This window comes from Protopterus annectens, chromosome 6.part1, assembly GCF_019279795.1.
Source record: "Protopterus annectens isolate FY-2018-M chromosome 6.part1, PAN1.0, whole genome shotgun sequence".
NCBI classification, from domain to species: domain Eukaryota; kingdom Metazoa; phylum Chordata; order Ceratodontiformes; family Protopteridae; genus Protopterus; species Protopterus annectens.
This window is the reverse complement of record NC_056738.1, coordinates 401239088-401259547: the sequence shown is the minus strand read 5'-3', so window position 1 is coordinate 401259547 and position 20460 is coordinate 401239088.

Sequence of the window (20460 nt, the reverse complement as noted above, 5' to 3'; positions counted from 1 at the left end):
GTCTAAAAATAACACTGATCCTCATTCAAAAAACTATCAGGAAAATCAAAGGAGACCTCAAATGAGGAATCCAGTCAAGTGGAATTAATTAATCAAATCAAGAATACAGGTTTTAAATGGACTCGTGGTGATTTTTCTATTTACAATTATTCTTCTTTTTCAGTTAATGATGTTACATTCAACCTGTTTTCTAAAGGCTTTGGGTTTATACCTACGAATAGGACAAATATGTTTAATTTATTGATAGATTTGAAATTATTTATTAGGAACAGGAATTTGGAACTGATATTTCAGGACAACAATGTTTGTAACCAAACTAATAGTTTAAGGCGGAGAAGTACATTCAACCCCCCGATACACCCTCAGCTTAAAAACCTGGGAAATGTCCTAGAACACACCTTCAGAAAAATACTTGCACATAATTATGTGAATTACAATCTAACACTAGAAGAGAAAAACACTTTGGATGTCATTAGTAAGGATAGGACTCTCTGGGTGATGAAACCTGACAAAGGAGGGGGGGTTGTATTTATGGATCAAATGTTATATGAGGATAAAATGTTGGAAATCCTTAATAACTCAGACAAATATGTTAGAGTTTCTATAAACGAAATAAATATAGCTTACAAGAAGATTTATTTGCTCTTAAATTACTTACTTAGGGAAGGCCTTATAGACCAAGCTACTTATAGATATTTACACGTTGATAAGCCAAGGGTGCCTGTGATTTTTGGTATACCAAAAATACATAAAGATGTTAACGATCCACCACTAAGAGCAATGGTGGCCGCAGAAAGTTCGGTCACAGCACCCTTGGCTAAATACGTAGATATGAAAATTAAAAAAATAGTTTCCTTAAATCAGAACATCCTAAAAGATTCTTGGGATTTACTTGGAAAATTAGAACATTCCTTATGTTCCACTGAACTTTCTTTTGGAACAATGGATGTGGTGGATCTTTTTACAAGTATACCCCATGAAACTGGTTTGGAATGGTTTGAAGAAATGCTTGTTGATTTCAACGGGCTTACTAACAATGAATTCAGAACAGTGTTGGTTCTTATGGACATTATACTAAAATACAACTTTATTTATTTTTCTGGAGAATACTATAAACAAGTGAGGGGTTTAGCTATGGGGGCCCCTTGTGCCCCCACCTATGCTAATATCATCATGGCATATTGGGAGAACAACTTCTTGTTGAATTTGATTTATAAGGAGAAATGGTTACTCTATGGTAGATTCCTAGATGACCTTTGTTTTTTATGGAGAGGGGATGAAGCCTCTTTTGGTGATATGGTTAACTATCTTAGTAGTACCACAACCTTTTTGAAGTTTACCTACAAATTTGATAGTGACACTTTGAATTATTTAGACATTACTATCACTAAAATGGATAAACATTTTGTTTCAAAAGTATTCAGGAAGGAAACATTCTCGAATTCATATCTCCATTTTACTAGCTCACACCCTTTTTCTCAAAAAAGAGCAGTACTTAAGGGGCAATTTGTCAGAATCAGTAGAATGTCTTCTGAAGATGCAGATTTTTTTAAGGAGTGTAAGTGGTTAAGGGTTCAGTTTCAGAATAGAGGTTATCCAGATGAACTTATAGATGAAGTTTACAAAGAAGTTTCTTTGGCCAGAAATTCTAGATTTGCTCCGATATTGGGCAGTGGCTGTGTGCTAGTGAGTTCATCGAAAAAGTCCCAAGTCGGAGACAGTTATACCAATAGTATGGTAACCACTTTTGATGGACAATCAGCCTCTATCAGAAGAATTATGGAAAGGGAATGGGAGAATTTTTCAAAAATTTCTGATTTAAACAGTATTTTTTCTGATAAACTGAAATTTGTTTATAGAAAAGGGAAAACAATCAAAAACTATTTGGAAAATGGTTATATGGATTCAAAACTTTGCACATCTTCTAATAAGAAAGGTTTGGTTAAATGTGGTGCATGTAAATATTGCCCATATTTGTTAGTTGGAGATAGTTATTTTTTGAGGGAAAGGGACAAGAGACTGTTTTTAAATTCTTTTGCCAGTTGTAATACCAACAGTATTATTTATTTGGCAGTATGCATGGTTTGTGGCTCATTCTACATAGGAAAGAGTGAAAGAAAGCTCAAACAACGTATTTATGAGCACTTGTATGAGATTAGAACGAAGAAAGAAAGCAATGCACTTTACAAACACTCCTGCCTTTGCACTAAATCCAAATTCCAATTTTTTGTGTTGGAAGTGGTACAGTGTGATCCTAGGGGTGGTATGTGGGAGACCAGGGTTGAATACAGGGAGCTTTTTTGGCAAATTGTATTAGAATCAACTAAGCCCCCAGGCCTTAATGATATGGTTTCCCTTGCACCAATACTCAAACTGAGAGCAGCTAAATTATGAATTTTGTAACACTCTTGCTATGTATACATTTTTAGCCACATATGTTTTATATTAATATACATTTTTAGTGTTGATATTTTAAATCATGTTTTACATAAATTTTTTGTGATACTGTATGGTACAACATGATTATTGTGATTGCATACAACATGCTTTGCACTTTTTTTGAATGTTGTTTATTTATATTTGACATGCTGAATTGTTTAAATTATTTTAATTGATTTAACTGTTTAATTGATTTTTAATTAGCGGACTTAGATTAAAGCGTTAAGGATACTGTGTGGTGGCGTTTTTTGTTCAGCGGTTTGCTAATTTGGAGAGACTTGCTATTGTTTTTTTGCTGCCTGTGTTCCTTTGGTGTCTTTTTGTTGTTTATTAGTTTTGGTCGACACCTTCCTGTACTAGTTTCTAAGTTAAGAATAATCCTAAGCATGGGCAATAATGCATCTAACCTATGTGCAGTACCAGGTGCAGGGAGGTATACAAAAGATATAATTAGTTTGGCAAGCCAATCAGTAACCAGTTATTAGATAGACTCCTATTCTTGCATTAGGGAGAAGAAGGCCAAGAGAAGGATAAATGATTATTTAACAACAGCAGACCACTATCTCCATCTCTAAGTTCAGAACAATCAGACCTGAAAATCTGATATGCTATTAAGTACTCTTGGATAGTTGCAAAGAGTAGGTTCCAGCTTATCTTTGTAAAAAGTAAAATATTGGAGAGTGATTTGAAATATATACACCGCACTTCTTCTGGCTTCTTGCAAAAGTTACCTGCATTCATAAAGCTAAATATAATGGCACATTGTGAAGCAGACCATGGGTGTGAAATTTCATGGTGAAGATGTGTACTAAATATACAGTTTTTGGGCTAGCAGTACATTTAACATTGCCAGCTAACAGTAGTAACTGATTTAGATTTGTGGTTAGATATGACCTCCTTGACAGTTGTACTGAAAAGTTATTAAGTTCTAGTAATCCTAAGTGGCTAATAGGTGCACAGATGCAAAACTGCATGCAACAAAACTAAAAGAAATAGCAGCACTAAAGAGCAGAAAGTCATTTATTAAAGTAATCAGGGTTCATGTTATGGCATTAAAGCATATGAGAATGCCTCCCTTAGCAATGAAAAAAAAATCAAAACATCACAGGCTAAACAATGTAGTATAAATTAAAACAATAAAGAAATATGAAAAGCAATACTTTTGCAGAGAGGCAAATATTCCTGTAACTCTATACCCCCTTACTTAAATGTACTAACTCCACAGTTGCATAAACAGGAAAAAAGGGCAAAGACCATTTACATGCATACTCTTTCCTGCTTCTAATCCAGCGGATTATAAATTTGATTAAGACAAGAGAAAATATTATTACTCTCATGAATTACCCCTTGGAATAATTTTTATTTGTGATTCCAAATAAAATGTGCTATAACTGCAGTTTCTGTTTGAGTAAACCAAAAACATGAAACTACCTGAAAAGTAAATGCCACAAAGCAAAACATAAATTTTATTAATCTACCCTACTCATAAAATGTTTCACGGCCATATGATAACACTGTCAATCATTAAAATCAAATTTATGTGACTACAATCTGTTTCATTCATAAAATTGTGCTTTTAACCTCATTCTGCTTAAACATTAACTTGATCTAATAAAAAATTGTCATTAAATTCACTGCCAAGTCATGAAATCAATTAAATTTTAAGCATAACTTTTCTCTGTGCTATGATGACTAATTGTTAATTGTATCTTTTAACATCCCTTACATGTTCTAAAAATAAATGCAATATAATCAATTCAGAAAACAGTTTTGTTCATAAAAAATCAGGATGCAGGCCTGCTTGTTTTTCTAATTGAAATTATATCATTCAGTATACTTTCAGGATACGCATTCTTCTTGCATTGCTATATCATTTCCAGATGCAACAAAATAAACAGAAACATTATTACATGGGAGAGTTTTGTTAACAGCAGCTAAAATGGAAAAAGAAAAAAAAATCTAAGCATGGCTTTCCTCTGTGTTATGATGACTAATGAGATTGTTTAATGCATCTTTTTAGCATCCCTTATGTGTTCTAAAATTCTCAACATCGAGTCGTCATTATTATTGATTTACTGGGAAAGAGCCCATTTTCAACAGAAGCCCAGGGAGAAACACTCCAGATGCATGTCTTTGGAATGTGGGAGAAAACCCATGTGAATGCAGGGAGGACATGCAGACTCTGCACATAAGTCACCCCGGCCAAGAATTGAACTGGAGAACCGTTTGCTGTGAGGTGACAATGCTAACTGCTGCACCACTGCGCCACCCTGTTCAACTTATATATAAAACTTTACAGGTACAGCCAGCTACGTAAATAACATCATTTGCATTACAGTCACTGCACAGATTATAAGATATTTACATTGCATTTCTGATTGAACAAAACAACAGTTTATTTTTAAAAGACAAGCAGCACATCTAAAACATTTAGAGACTGCCTTGTTTGAAAAACAGTGACAATTAACCTGATATTGTTCAGCTAACTTTTTGTCATGTCAGTGAGCATCTTATTAATTTTGTAACAAGAACTTGGTTATTCCTCAACAATATTCAGCTTGTTACTTGGCAGCAAGAACCAGATTTATCTGATTGTTATTCTAACATGGAAATGTTTCTGTTGAGGAAACTGCAAAATCTCAACTAATGTTAACCATGTGCTCTACATTTTAACCTACAATATATCCTCAGTTTCTAAACAGGGCAACATGTCACCACTACATAGTCTTTTTATGGTTTGATTCACTTCCTTTTTCAAGAATTTAGTATGGTGGCTTCTCTTAATGAGGCTATTCCTTTCTTTACTCATTTCGTCAACCATTTTGTCAAATTCACCGAGATTTCCTACTTATTTCATGATTATCTTCCTTGGAATATTCCTCTGAATTTGATCCAGGGTCAGTATTTAATTGTTAAATATATTGATTTCTTGAGACTCCTTGAAAGTAAATCGTTTTTATTCAAAATGTCCACCTCCAGGACAGCCATAGTGTGCTACTCGTTTATTTACGCAACTTTTAGTGGACTTAACCTCAAAATTTACTAATGCAGAAGTGCTTTTGATATCTATGTACTTCAGGATCTCATTTTCTCCTCCATTAATCACTATAAAGTATAGTATTGTTTTGCTGGCAAGTAATATTTTTCACCATCTGGTTTTGCATAAAGCAACAAACAGGTCTGATCTTATGTGCATTGCTTATCTTATAAGTTATAAATCTATGGAATTACAATTACCTCACAACTGACTGGAGCAACTCAACCTCCACTAACAAATACATACATAGGCCGGGATTCACTGATCCACCGTGTAAGACTAACTAAGTCTTACACGGACACTGCAGTGTAAGGGTATGATGTCAGCGTGTCATGCATATTCAGGAGGGCATGCTGACTCAACTCTAAGGCTTACACGGACCATGCACGAGTGCAGGGGGCGTGTCAGACTGCCGAGCAGTCCAAATATCCATGCCCCTGCAAGTGCCTAAACTGCAAATGTCAACAGAAATGAGCGAGTATGCTCAAATGTCCACATACACAACACTACACTCCCCCACATTCTAAATCCCCGTACAAGTGTAAAATGTAAAGGTTTCCTTTTTTTTATTATTCTCGATATAGCTGCCCTTATTTGCGCGTGTATGCGCGGGTTTGCCCATTGCTTATCTACAGGTAGCAGTATAGACATCGAAGAGTATAATAAACTATTTATATGCAAATTAAGCCAAATGGCAATAGTGTAGTGGTAGAGACCTCACACAAAGAGGAGGCATTCCCGGTTCGAGTCCCACCACTCCCCTACCTATTTTCTGTCGGAAATGTGTGCATAAATAGAATACCTGACATTTACCTTTTAAATCTCAGTAAAATGCATTGAAATGGCCTATGTGTTAGTGAACGATATTTAATATATATATATATATATATATATATATATATATATATATATATATATATATATATAAAATGTGGAATGGTCATGCATACTGATAAATTCATAAGTAACGTATCGTAAGCAATGTGAAGCACTACTAAGCAAAGTTTACTAGTAGTAAGCACAGTTAAGTACAATTGCTCATAGCTGAGCACTGCTATAACTAGCACAATAGTTTTGCGCGGAGCTGCGCATCACGCCAACTAGCGCAAACAAAACATGTTTGCGCGGTGCTGTGCACCGCGCTACCTAGCGCAACATCAGGCAACGTTGGACAGCGTAGAGCAACGTCGAGCAATGTTGGGCAAAGCTGAGCAAAGTCGGCTAAACAAAGCCACACCTCCAAGCTGGTCTGGCCAGTAGTAAAATAAAAAGCAATAGCAGGCCTCGAACCCGGGATACTGTGCACCATAATCACAGTACTAAACCACTAAGCCATGACATCTTTAAATATGGATGCATTTCCAACACACTCATATATATCAATGGAAGCTTACCCATTGCTAAGCAGGTTTGCTCTTAGCTGAGATATTTCAAAAATGGCCAATCACAAATAAGTGCGGGAAATGAGGCATATTTAAGCTCTATAGGTGGGAATAATTGCCATAACTGGTTGTAGCTCCCATCTGCAGACAGTATGGCCGGTGCTGGAGAGGGCTCTTGTTTTCAAGTGCAACGGTGGGGCATTGTGGAGTCAAAATACATGGTTTGGCTCCTCATCCATCGTCACGATGCAAGACTCCTGCAGGGCCAGTTCCAGGGCACGGAGTACAAAGCGGAAGCCTGGAACCATTTAGCACATGATCTCACCAGTGCCACAGGTGTCCCTCAGACTGGTGAGCAGGTCAGACACCACCATGCAGACCTGAAGAGACGCAAGGAGGACCAACTGAACCACTGGATACAGGAGGTCCATGGAATGCCAAATGCCCCACTACTGAGTATGTAGCCATGGAATGAAGTATGTAGGAATTGCTATTGTAGTCTATATTATGGATAGGTATGTCTCAATATCCCTTCATTTACTTCACAGCTGCAGGTGTCCATGCTGCGAATCAGCAAGCCTATGCAGATAGGCTGCCAAAGCTGCGCCACCAGGCAGGTTAGTAAATATTCTGCATGTGTAGTCATATAAAAGAAGTGAGAGAGCCTGAAAAAGAGTGTTGTAACCTATTATTAAAGGTATAAAAAGTGTGGAATAACTTTTCTGCATGTACTGTCATATAAAATAAGTGAGGCAGCATGAAAAGGTGTTGTAACCCATTAATAAAGGTATAAAAAGTGTGGAATAACTTCTCTGCATGTACTGTTATATAAAATAAGTGAGACAGTGTGAAAAGATGTTGTAACCCATTAATAAATGTATAAAAAGTATTGAATAAAAGACCTCTGCATGCACTGATATATCAAATAATTGAGAGAGCCACTAGAAAAGTGTGTAATGTAATTAATAAAGGTATAATTCCTGGAGTGTGTCCGTGTCACTTTCTGTGATATGTTGTTGTACCCTTGCATAATAGAAATAGTACTGTTGTATTAAGTGCAGTCAATCCACACATGGGTAGGCCCATAAAAAGTGGATGAAGGGAGTGCCAGTAGCTGTTAAGCATATATACAGTCCTCAACTGTCAGTTAATGGCCGGCATGTAAAGGTTAATCTGGCACATGAGTAGCTTGTTAATGTGTTCCCCAGAAATGTCAGTATGCTGCTAGAAATGTAGGGGGCTGTTAACATATACCTGATAATGTCACATGAACACATCCAGATATGTAGATACATAAATATAAATGAAAAATATAAATATGTAGCAGTAACATCTGCATCCAGGACAGTTTGTATGTCAGATACAGGTCAGGTATATCAAGAACTAGCAAAACCCATTTTAAAATTTAACAGACATTGCCCAGTGTAATAATACATGTAGGGGATATATAACCGCAGTCAATAGGAATGTTGTTAACGGAGGTATCTTTTTACAACCTACTGTATGTGCATAAACAATGCAATTCCACACCTCAATGGGTATGTCTAATCTCATAACATTTGTTGGGACACATGTCCTATTGTTTGATAAATATCTGCATTTACTTTGATGCATGTGCCCTGTTCACATACCACAATCCTGGTGGCCTGTTGCCACCAATCAATCCTGCATGCTGTTGGAATATCCACTGTTGTTCTATATATGCATGTGTTATGCTTGCTGTTCAACTGTTGGAATGCTGGTGTTTTGGGTTAATGGGAATACTACTGTATGCTGTTACAACTAAATTGGAATGCTGTTGGCTATTACTAACCCATATTGTCATTAAATCCTCCTTAACATAGAACATATGGGAAGGCCGGTCCCAGCGGGCCCACCTGTCCCACCTCAGCTGGCGATGGCACCTGGCACCAGCAGTTCCGGTGCCCTGCCTGGGACCTCCTCCTCCATTGGTCCTGTGCCACCTTCGGGTGGAAGCGCTGCAGGGGATGGGGCTCGCCCCCCCCCCATGCAAGCGTGGCTGGAGGAGGACCACCTATCACCCTCTGAATGGTCCGGGCTGTGGTGCGTAGGGAGATTGAGCATTCAGTCGCTGATCCTCAACGCCAGCTCGAGGTAAGAGTGGCACGACTCACGGGTGAGCCAGCCCCTCCTACACAGCCCCCAGCACAGCCATCCTCCGGGCTGTGAAGGCGCAGTGGTGACTGCCCATGGGTGTGGATCTCAGTTCCACTGTTGCCATCTGTGAGCTCATGGGCTTGCGATTTCCAAACACCCTTCCCCGTCAATGGTGTTCACCCACCCCATGTGTCATATTCCGCCCCTATATGCATCTTGTTTGTCTTGTCTGTTTACCTCCCCAACCTACCTCCCCAAATATACCTACTTCCCCTACCCCACATTCCACTCTCAACTGAAAAAAAAGGGGGGCAATCTGCTCCCACAAAAAAATTAAGCCCCATACATAGCTGGCCATTTCACACACATGTCCGCTGGACACATAAACTGAAATTTAATTGGCAGTACAACATACTTCGTTGTCCTCACCCCTCTCTCAGGGGTGGAAGATTTCAAATTTCCATCCAAATTATTAGTATATTCACAGCTGTTGCTGTTAAAGAAATGGGCAGCTATGGACCTTCTCTACACCCGTCCTGCACATCCCGAGCTGTTTTCCCAACTGTCTTTCCCTCTTTGTGCCCCTTTTTCACCATTTTCCTATCTCCCCATTTTCTTTTCTTTCAAAGAAATGAGCACAGGGTTAGCGGGATAAGCACTGTTAAGCAGTAGTTAGCATGTTTGCATGAGTGTGCACTTGTGTGCGCTTAGCTAAGTATTGCTAAGCATCGCACAAACCCGTGCAAACCCGCTTACAACTGCTTAAAAGTACCTTAGTCACTCTGTATGTCAGGGCCCTTGTTCTGCTCAGCAGCAAAATAAAATACCGCTGTCAGTCTCGAACCTCGTACACACTAGACTGCATGAAGTACCACTGAGCCATGGTAAACATACAACAAATTGGTGCTGCAATCAATATATCATGCATCAGAATGAGTGAATGTAAAGGACAAATAGGAATGTCATAACACAAATCCTGTTCTCTGAATCCTTACCAGCAGTTCTTGTGGAATTGCATTACATGACTATGAAAAGAGAACCAGCCATACTAGCAGGAAATAATGTTACAGCAGCACTTTACAACCCCCACACAGTATCATAGTAGGACAAACACTAGCATATCTGATCATGGCAGAGGCCATACTTTGCAACTGTGACTACATTTCAGGCATGTCCCTGATTTTGATACAGGTTTTAGCTGTGTCCCTCTGAATCCCTCTGAAAGCTACTGACGTTAGGCAGAAAGGTGATGAATTACACTTAATGAATAATGATAATAAGTAAGAGTTGGACACGTTGGGCAGAAAGGTGGTGAATTACACTTAATGAATAATGATAATAAGTAAGAGTTGGACACGTTGGGCAGAAAGGTGGTGAATTACACTTAATGAATAATGATAATAAGTAAGAGTTGGTCACCGCTTGTACTTCAGGAAATGTGCATTAATCCATATGCTCTGGTTCTCTCAAAGTCCCAACTTAATGTCTCTAATACTGTAAAGGTGTACCTCACTTCTACCTACTTTTCCATGAGTCTGTTCAAATATGTACCTGAGTGTTTGACAGGCCTGGCAGAGGCAGAAACACACAGGCATATCAGCTATTCTGCTGTTACACACTGTGCAAATAGCTTTGGAAGGAGTTCCACAAGCATACCCTTATGTAGGAGTACAACACTGAAATACCAAGGGATGCAGCCACCAACTGTGACAATGCCATTGTTCCAGTGCTGAAAAGGCCGGTGTGGTGCGCAGACAAAGAATACAGGCTAACCTCTGGCTACCATCTGGATAGGTCCACATTTGTGAGCTACGCAGACAGACTACTTGCCTTGGTAAACTAACAGGTACACAGCAACCCTTTAAGTCCAGCAAGATACAGTTCACACATCAATACATAATGCTCTCTGTCCTTCTGCACCCCTACCCAAATGTACAATAAACCTGTGTGTTCGGGGTCTACCAAGGAGGTAGGTAGGCATACTCAGTACTGAAATTTTTCAGTTTACTTGAGCAGCCTGTGCTAATGTCAACACTAAAAAAGCAGAAACTGTTCAAAAGTGGGTAAATTATTATTCACAGTATAGCAGTTCACAAACAGTTCATGTGCCAAATGAATACATCTCAATAACTACTTTTGTATGGCAGTTAACTGTATAAGTAGAAAAGAAAATACATACACCCATGTATCTTGCATTAGTATTTGTAGGGATTATTACAATTCTACACTGACAACTGTGTAGTGGAAGTGGCAACATTCAGGTCTGAGTACAACATTTAAATCACTGGCTACACCCCTAGCTTCACATATAAGAAGTATACTAATCTTCTGACTTACACAATGGTGTCCACAGCAAACAAGAATGGGCCCCACTTTGGAAAGCTGAAAGGGCTACGCCTACCTGACATAGCAATATATAGCATTGGGTTGCTATGACAGTGAGTACTGCAATTACCACACAGCAGGCTGCATGCAATTACCAAATGGTGGCCACCAATTGGTGCAGAGGCCATCACATGCACATGTGCAGATACCTATAAAAGCAGGCTGTACCTGCTGGCCACAGATGCAATCATCCCATTGCAGATGCTGAGAGAGAGAGAGAGACAGAGACAGAGACAGAGAGACGCACACCCCCACCCACACCAGTGGAAAAAAAAAATTCTGAAATTAAGCCAAAGATACAGCAAAGTGAAAACTACAAACACATACAAAGGAAAGGTATGTAACAGACATGTATTTACTGGCATGTAGTAGATGTATTTTAAGACAACTTTACATACTTTGAAACATCAATATGTGGCAGCAGTACATATCTATGCACAGATGCCCTGCATAACTATTGCCATGGACAAATCAGTGTGTAGCTGTGTGCAGTGGGACATAACTGTGATATATGTAGCTCAGCATTAAATGTCAAACATCTGAGCCATGTCATCTGTTTTCTGTACAGTAGTGTGGACAATGGCTGTTTGCTGGTATATGACATGTGGTGGTAAATGTTGTGTGTGTGATTTGTTAGGTTTGCAGTGTCGCAGCCACTGAGGCATGCTAAAGCCACATGGGCTGAGTACACCTTCAATGCATTCCACACAAGACTGTGCAATATCATTACATAACTGTATACCTCCCATACTTCACATAATTGACATTCCCACCATGAAAGGTGGACTGTATATGTGCCTATATATATATATATATATATATATATATATATATATATATATATATATATATATATATATATATATATATATATATATATATATATATATATATATATATATATATATATATATATATATATATATATATATATATATATATATATATATATATATATATATATATATATATATATATATATATGTATATATATATAAATATAGGGGCAGGGAGAGACATAGTCACATTTGCTGCGACAGATGCCTGGTAAAAAATCCATGGCCTCAAGCTCAATGTCTGAAATACATTTGCATCCCTTATGCTAACAACTCTGTACCCATGAACTACCACATAGGTGGTAGTTGACTTAACACCGACAGTGTGATAAGAGACATTGGGACACAGGTGGACAGTAGTCTCACCCTTGATAATCACAGTGCCACACTAGTCATGTAATCTGTCTACATGGCACACCTCATCACAAAAGCTGTGTCATCCTGGGAAAAAGAGGTCAGTGTTCCCCTCTACTCATCACTTACAAAACCCATTATAGAGTACAATGCCCCTTCTGGTATGTATCTCACAAGACATCTACAGCAACTGGAAAGGCCACAGACATATCTTACAAAGAGTAATACTGTCCTCAAACAGGTGCCCTATGTATACCGTCTCTCCAAACCACAGCTACACTGTGTTGCATACCGGAAACCCAGAGGTGACCTCTGCCTAACATACAAAGCTATGTCAAACCCAGAGCTGTTGGACATGCTCCACGTAAACAGATCACTATCCCTATGAGCTACACACTCTAGGGACATAAACCTTGTCACCACAATAGACAGAACATTCTGGAGGGATAGATTCCTATCTCAGAGACATCCCATACTGTGGAACAAACTACCTAGCAATAGCAAACAAAGCTCCTCAGTAGCACTCGTCATGAATAGTCTTGATGATTGGATGTGAGATAGGAATTACACCCCGGCAATCACCTCTGTGGCTCTGCTTGACAGGGACATAGGGAACTAAATTACTTGGGTGTCAAAGGCCAGGGTACCATCTGGCTAGGCTTCTATAGGCCCTAGGGCCAATAGCCTATAACCTACCTATGAACCAATACACATCCACATGTACTTGTTGCAATAATTGCTATGTGAGGTTGACTGAGTGTGATGGTGAATGTGTTGGTGAATGTGTCACAGTTGTGTATATGTGGGATAGCTTAGTGGTAAATTGTTTCTGTCATGGTATTATGTGTCCTTGCTGTGATCCCAGCAAAAGATGTGTATGCTATTGCTGGACCAGAAAAGCAGTATGGCATATGGTCTGATGTACTCCCTTTGTGTTAATTGGGGTGTGCCATTGGAGGATAAAGCAGTACATGTATGCTCATTGATTGGTACTGCTGGTGAATCAAACCCATGTATGAGCTGTAGTACTACCTGAAGCTGTAGGCCTAAACAGCACAGTATAGTGTATGTCCACATTGCTGGGAAACACTGTTCTGTGTGTTCCCTCTAGTCCTCACAGATTACATACCTCAGGCATAAGGGTTAGTAAGTACTGACACACAGTACTGTATGGTACACACGTAAAGCTCATCTGGGTTGCCATACCTCTGTGTCCTGTATGTATGTCTGATGTGTGTGTGTGGGTATGCCTGTAACATGCCCTGGTCATATGTGTGTTACAGGATATAAGTGTGGATCTAGCAACATGTATAGTCTAGTACAGCAGTATGCCTCCTATATTCATGAATGTGCACATATTGTAGGCAGGAGTTTCCCATCAACAACTAGTGTGGTATACTGGTAATACTGTAACTGGACTTTACAATCATTGCAATGGGTTACATATTTTGTCATGCATTAGCTGGATATATACCTACTGTAGATAGGTGGTGCATTGTGTCGCATACAGTGTGTCATGTACTGTTGCATAGTCTTACATAGTGGTTTATCTTTGTTGCTGTGCAGAAAATGTTTTAATATATAGAGTGTGTCAGGCAGTGTCAGGCAGTTGTGGGTTGAGCACTGATATGTGGTATTGAAAGTGTGTATCTTCTGACAGACAATAGTTTGCTATTTATGGCAGTTCAGTGATATCTGTACTGTAGAATGTTAAGTGTGCCACATGACTTGATCACACATATTGTTTTCTTGTCTTCCAGGGCCATGTCCCACCATCGCAATCCTGCCTACAGCCATGCAGAGGATGAGATACTGACCAACTGTCTCATCGAACAGTACATCCTGCTGTTTTCAAGAACCAGCCAGGACCAGCATTAGCAGACTGCACTGTGGCAAGATGTTGTCCGTAGGATAAATGACATAGGCCTGCATAACCGGACTTATGAGCAGGTACGACATCACTGCAGTGATTTACTAAGACATGTCCGGCAGCAGGAGTCTGATGTCTGTAGGCAACAGCTTCCCACAAGTGGTGGGGTTGCCACTCATCTCCCCCTCACCAGAGTGGAGGAGCTGCTCCTGAGACTGGGGGCTCCCAGACAACAACAACAACAACAGCACACATGCATCATCATGGAGGCCGGAGCCCCCCAGCAAGTTCACATGGAGCGTGCAGGTAAGTTGGCATATCTGTAGACTACTGTTACCTCAATTGTTAGATCATGCATATGTGAGATGTGTACTGTGTAGTTAGAAGATGTGGAGCCTGGTGTTGTTCAATACTGATAACTTAGAACATGATGTGTAGGCCTGTGACCGTCAACCATTGTGCTACTGTAAGATTGCAAAGCCACAGTAGCAATGCCACAGTTGTTGACACTGACAAACTGTTTCATATCCTTGTAGGTCCCTCTGGTGTGACAGCAAGGCAGCAGACCCATGCTGGTGAGTGTGTTCTACATTTAATATTGCTAATAAAATGTGCATGTCATAGGTGAGATGTAGGCCATGTACACATGTAACACACCTATGCATAATGCATATTGTGCATGTTTGCTGTGAGACTATGCACATCTGAGTAACATGAGTGGCTGCCTCAAACACATGCAATACACAGAGCATCCCAAACAATTGTGGCTACACTATAGTGGACATTGGATAGGCAGTCGATACACATGCACACGACATACACAACTCTGTCATACGCAGTACATGTTAATATGCTACACATGGTATATTCAGACACACGCTGTAAAGTCACACTCCAGCATCCCAAATGTCATCCACACAGCACACATAATATACCTGAGGGGTAGAGGCCTATCATGGGGCAGTGCGACACTCTCCAACATGCAACACATTCATGTTAGGCAATGCTCCCTATTGGGCACCTTACAAACCCATGTAACAAGTGGCTGTGAAATGGTGAATGTAGCCATGGTACTGCAGTTCCAGTACAGCATGGTATGTGCCGGTCTGGCACACATTAGTAGCCTTGAGTGACCACATGATGCTGCATGATGATGGCTCATGGTACTACACACCATCCAGTTACAGTGACCATAGTACCACACATAGCATTAACTGCTATGCACCTCAATGTTGTGTGTGTGCAAACATATGCACTGATACACATTATGCATAGCAATCACCATTTGTACAAAGTGACACATATATGTCATGTAATGCTATTGAGTGTATAGGTCACATGACACACACTGTGTATGAGTGAAGTTTAACGTTGCAGCTGGCACTGGCATGTCCACAATATGTCCTACACTCACCATAACCAATGTACAATGGCTATGTTGAGCAATGATATTCCATCAGGTATACATGCACCACTCATCCTGTGTCTATACATAGCATGCATGTGCTAAACCTGTGTCCACAATCATCTGCTAAAGACACAGATGCACTATACAGAAATGGATATCTATGTGACACACGGATACACATACAGCCATGGTATGTATACCTGTGAGTGATGGTGCACAAGACATTGCAGAGCTTTGAAGACTTGCACAGCAATGTTGTGTGGATGTACACATTGCGTTCCAGGGTGAGGCCGAACACTGAACAACAACACCCATGCATCAAAGCCATTTATACTGTTATTAGCAAGGGCTGTCTACACCTGCACTGCATGCTGTTGAGCAACACACGTCCTGCATGCTGACACGTGTGATATAATTGTTTGCCATGTGATACTGTACCTCACCATCACCCGCTATTGAGTATGTTTGAGATTGCTGGTGGTGTGTGTGTGTGTGTGTGTGTGTGTGTGTGTGTGTGTGTGTGTGTGTGTGTGTGTGTGTGTGTCTGTCTGTTTTAGTGAGGAGTGCATTTGTGTGCATTTGTGTGCATGTGTGCATGTGTGCATGTGTTCATGTGTGCATATGTGCATGTGTTCATGTGTGCATGTGTTCATGTGTTCATGTGTGCATGTGTGCATGTGTGCACATGTGCATGTGTGCATGTGTCCATGTGTACATGTGCTCATGTGTTCATGTATTCATGTGTGCATGTGTGCATGTGTGCATGTGTGCATGAGTTCATGTGTTCATGTGTGCAAGTGTTCATGTGTTCATGTGTGCATGTGTGCTGACATCATGTACAGGTCATAAAGTGTGTTTCCTGTCTTCCTCTCACAGGTGCTGACTCTGGGCCCGTTCAATGCAGCAGGGAAACCAATGTCACTGAGCAAAATAGTGATGATGATGATGAAAGGTGTGTTGAGGCACAGGCATGTTTGCCAGGGTCTGTCGTTGGGCCGCCAATCGACAGTACACAAGTGTCCACCCCATCCATGCACACAGTCATACTGCCAATACATCCATCACCAATGCCCTTAGCTGGGGGACAGCATACAGTCAGCATTGGCTAGGACAGTGTGGTATCCATGGCACATGCATCCCAACACAGCAGCCATACCCAGATGTCAGGAAGGGTACCACATAGGCGGATGTCCATGGGGTTCTCGCCGGAGCACTGCTGCTCATCATGCCACTGGCAGACGTGCCACAGGTATGACAATGTCACGCATGTTTCAGGCTGTCATGGAGGCACAGGCACATATTGAATGGTACACCAGACAGGGACTAAGGGCACAGAGGGCACATAACACCGCCGTAATTGACAGTATCCATGACCTAGCAGGTGCCATTCATCATTACACTGAGGTCATGGATAGACATTGGGGAGAGACATTAGATGTCCTCCGCAATATCATGTCCATGTGTCAGGAGAGTGCGGGACGGTTGAGTCGTCGACGTGGACATATGCCAGCAACATCAGCAGCTGGCAGTCGCCACGGACATCCCACAAGTCACAGCCGCTCCCGTAGTGCCAGTACCAGCCCCAGCAATGTTGGGGATGGGCTGTCGATAGAACATCCTAGGAGACCACGTGCACGTGGCTCTGGACAGTCCCAGGACAGACCTGGGTCCAGTGTACATCCATCTACCTCTGGGGATAGTACCCAGTCTGGCTTGGTACCAGATAGTGTCAGTAGCACCCCTGCCAGGCATAGGTACCATATCCGTGGCCAGAGACGGTGATCTGTAAAGCCTGGCAGGTACAGTCTGTGGCTGCCCACAAATACCCGTATATGGCAGCCACATGGTGGAACCGTGTGCATGCAGACACTCACACACACAGGAATCAGACACCTAGGGCTAACATATACTCGCACACATTACATCAACATTGGCCCATAGCAGTACTCCTGCCCCTCACACACACACACACACACACACACACACACACACACACACACACACACACACACACACACACACACATGTTGATTGGATGGCTCACTGTAGGCCTCTGGCAAACCAACAACACACCCTGTGCATATGATGAAACCTGTGCCACCTCTTGTCATCTGTAACATCGATGCAGGAACAGGCTACCATGGTGCTGATGCACAGGGTGACTTCATAGCAGTACAGCAATGTTATCATGTTGTCAGAAGTAGAGGGTAATGATATGCTTGAAGGTGTAGCTCAGAACGCATGATGCATAAAGCTATGATTGTCATTGTAGTATTGTATACATCAGTGTTAGTTAAAATAGTGTATTGTCCGGCACATGCCACTTGGCTGATGTGTGGAGTATTGGCATCATGTGTTAGAGAGTGGACAGTATGTGTGGGATGTCTGTAGCACAGATTTGCAGGTGTAGATCTGTGACCATGGTGGAGGCGCACTGTCTGCATGTGCGTGCATAGTGGACACATGGGCAGGGTGACATGCTCTGTATTACACAGTAACACCACATAGTTTCTATTGGTGGCCAGTAAGCATTGTACTACACACATTTCGGAACCTGACTACACAAGTGTGTATGACATGGTTTGACACTGTGCTGTGGGTGATACTGTTACTATCTGTCATTGTTTTGCATTCTGGTGGTATACATAACTTCAACAGCCTGACCATAACCAATTGTTAGGTGATGTCTTGACAACCAACACACAGATGTAGGACACACAGCAACAGTTGGATCCTTCAGGTACTATACTATGCCAGTAACCAGTGGTACTCACCTGCAGCCAATACTGAGACCACTCTTGTTTGGCATATAGCTCTCTTAGGTACAAGCAATCACAGTAGGGATATGTCCGTCCACATCTGGCAATGCATACTGTGGCCTATAATACATTCTCCAGATGACACACACATCCTCCACAAGGGTACCATACAGACAGATAACTGTTGTCAAAACCATGCTGTAAATCTATTATCCAAACTAAGCATGGTCATCTACCTTTATGGAACATGTATCCCCACAGTACCACATAGGTAGTAGCCACCAACATGATGAACAGGTACCAATGTGTACATGCAACCAAGTGTAACGTCATCTCTCCTTTGATAATCACATTTCCTAAGGTATTCTGAAATACCTTGGTGGATCACATAAGCAATAAGGGGTTTGCATGCATATCCACAAAGGTTGTTGTACACCTATCATGAATAGCTATCATTGATAGAGGCACGAGCTCAACCAAGCAGCACTTTATTGCACAAAGACACACCGGTTCTCCACAACTGACCTAGGTTTCGTCCAAAGTCTTCCTCAGAGTGTGTTGAACCAGATTTAAATACATACACTTAATTCCATAATGCAATCACAATGAATAACAGCCAATGGAAAATAACATTCAATTAAAAACAATTAAGAACAATGATTTGACCATAAAATACCCCTCCCCCAAGCTAGTAAGGAAATACCTCAACAACTATTAACTGAGCTAAAAAAATGTGTACAAAGTATGCATAACTGTTGACCAAACTTAAACTCAATAGCATCCACCAATTTGTATAAAAATAAAAAATAAAAATAAGGATGAAAAATAAAAAATGAAAAATGAGGTTGGATAATGACCTAAATGACTGAAGGTACAAAATGTATAATACAAAACTATCTAGAATAGTCCATGGTCATCTATAGAGGTTTATGCATTACACTATCAGCCTTATATTCTAGATAGTTTTGTATTTTGTATTATATATTTTGTACCTTCAGTCATTTAGGTCATTATCCAACCTCATTTTTCATTTTTTATTTTTCATCCTTATTTTTATTTTTTATTTTTATACAAATTGGTGGATGCTATTGAGTTTAAGTTTGGTCAACAGTTATGCATACTTTGTACACATTTTTTTAGCTCAGTTAATAGTTGTTGAGGTATTTCCTTACTAGCTTGGGGGAGGGGTATTTTATGGTCAAATCATTGTTCTTAATTGTTTTTAATTGAATGTTATTTTCCATTGGCTGTTATTCATTGTGATTGCATTATGGAATTAAGTGTATGTATTTAAATCTGGTTCAACACACTCTGAGGACGTCTTTTGGACGAAACCTAGGTCAGTTGTGGAGAACCGGTGTGTCTTTGTGCAATAAAGTGCTGCTTGGTTGAGCTCGTGCCTCTGTGGATTATTATTACTGTGTTTGTTCTGGTTCCTGGTTTGTAGCTATCATTGATAGACTTTGCTGCATTAGAACCGGTCTAACATATACCTCGGCCATAAACCCTCACTCACACAATTGAATAGTAACCGTAATGAGTGTGTGTGACACGGATGACCTAGGCCAGGGATCATTGCAGTGGCTGGCCTTGTCACAAGCATACAGATGTGACCTAAGGCCAGGGAAGCAGCAGCACAGTCTGGCAAAGATGACAGTTGTGTCCTTGGAGACAGCAGCGTTCACACACATGCAATAATTGAGGTAACATGTACATATATGTATTTGCCACATAGATACCTCACATGTGCAATGCATACTGACATGTCATACAGTAGTAAAAGCAAAACCCACTACACATTGACCAACAGTGCGAGACACATAGAGCACACACACTCACCGAGTGCAGGATTCAAACCCCTACCTAACTACT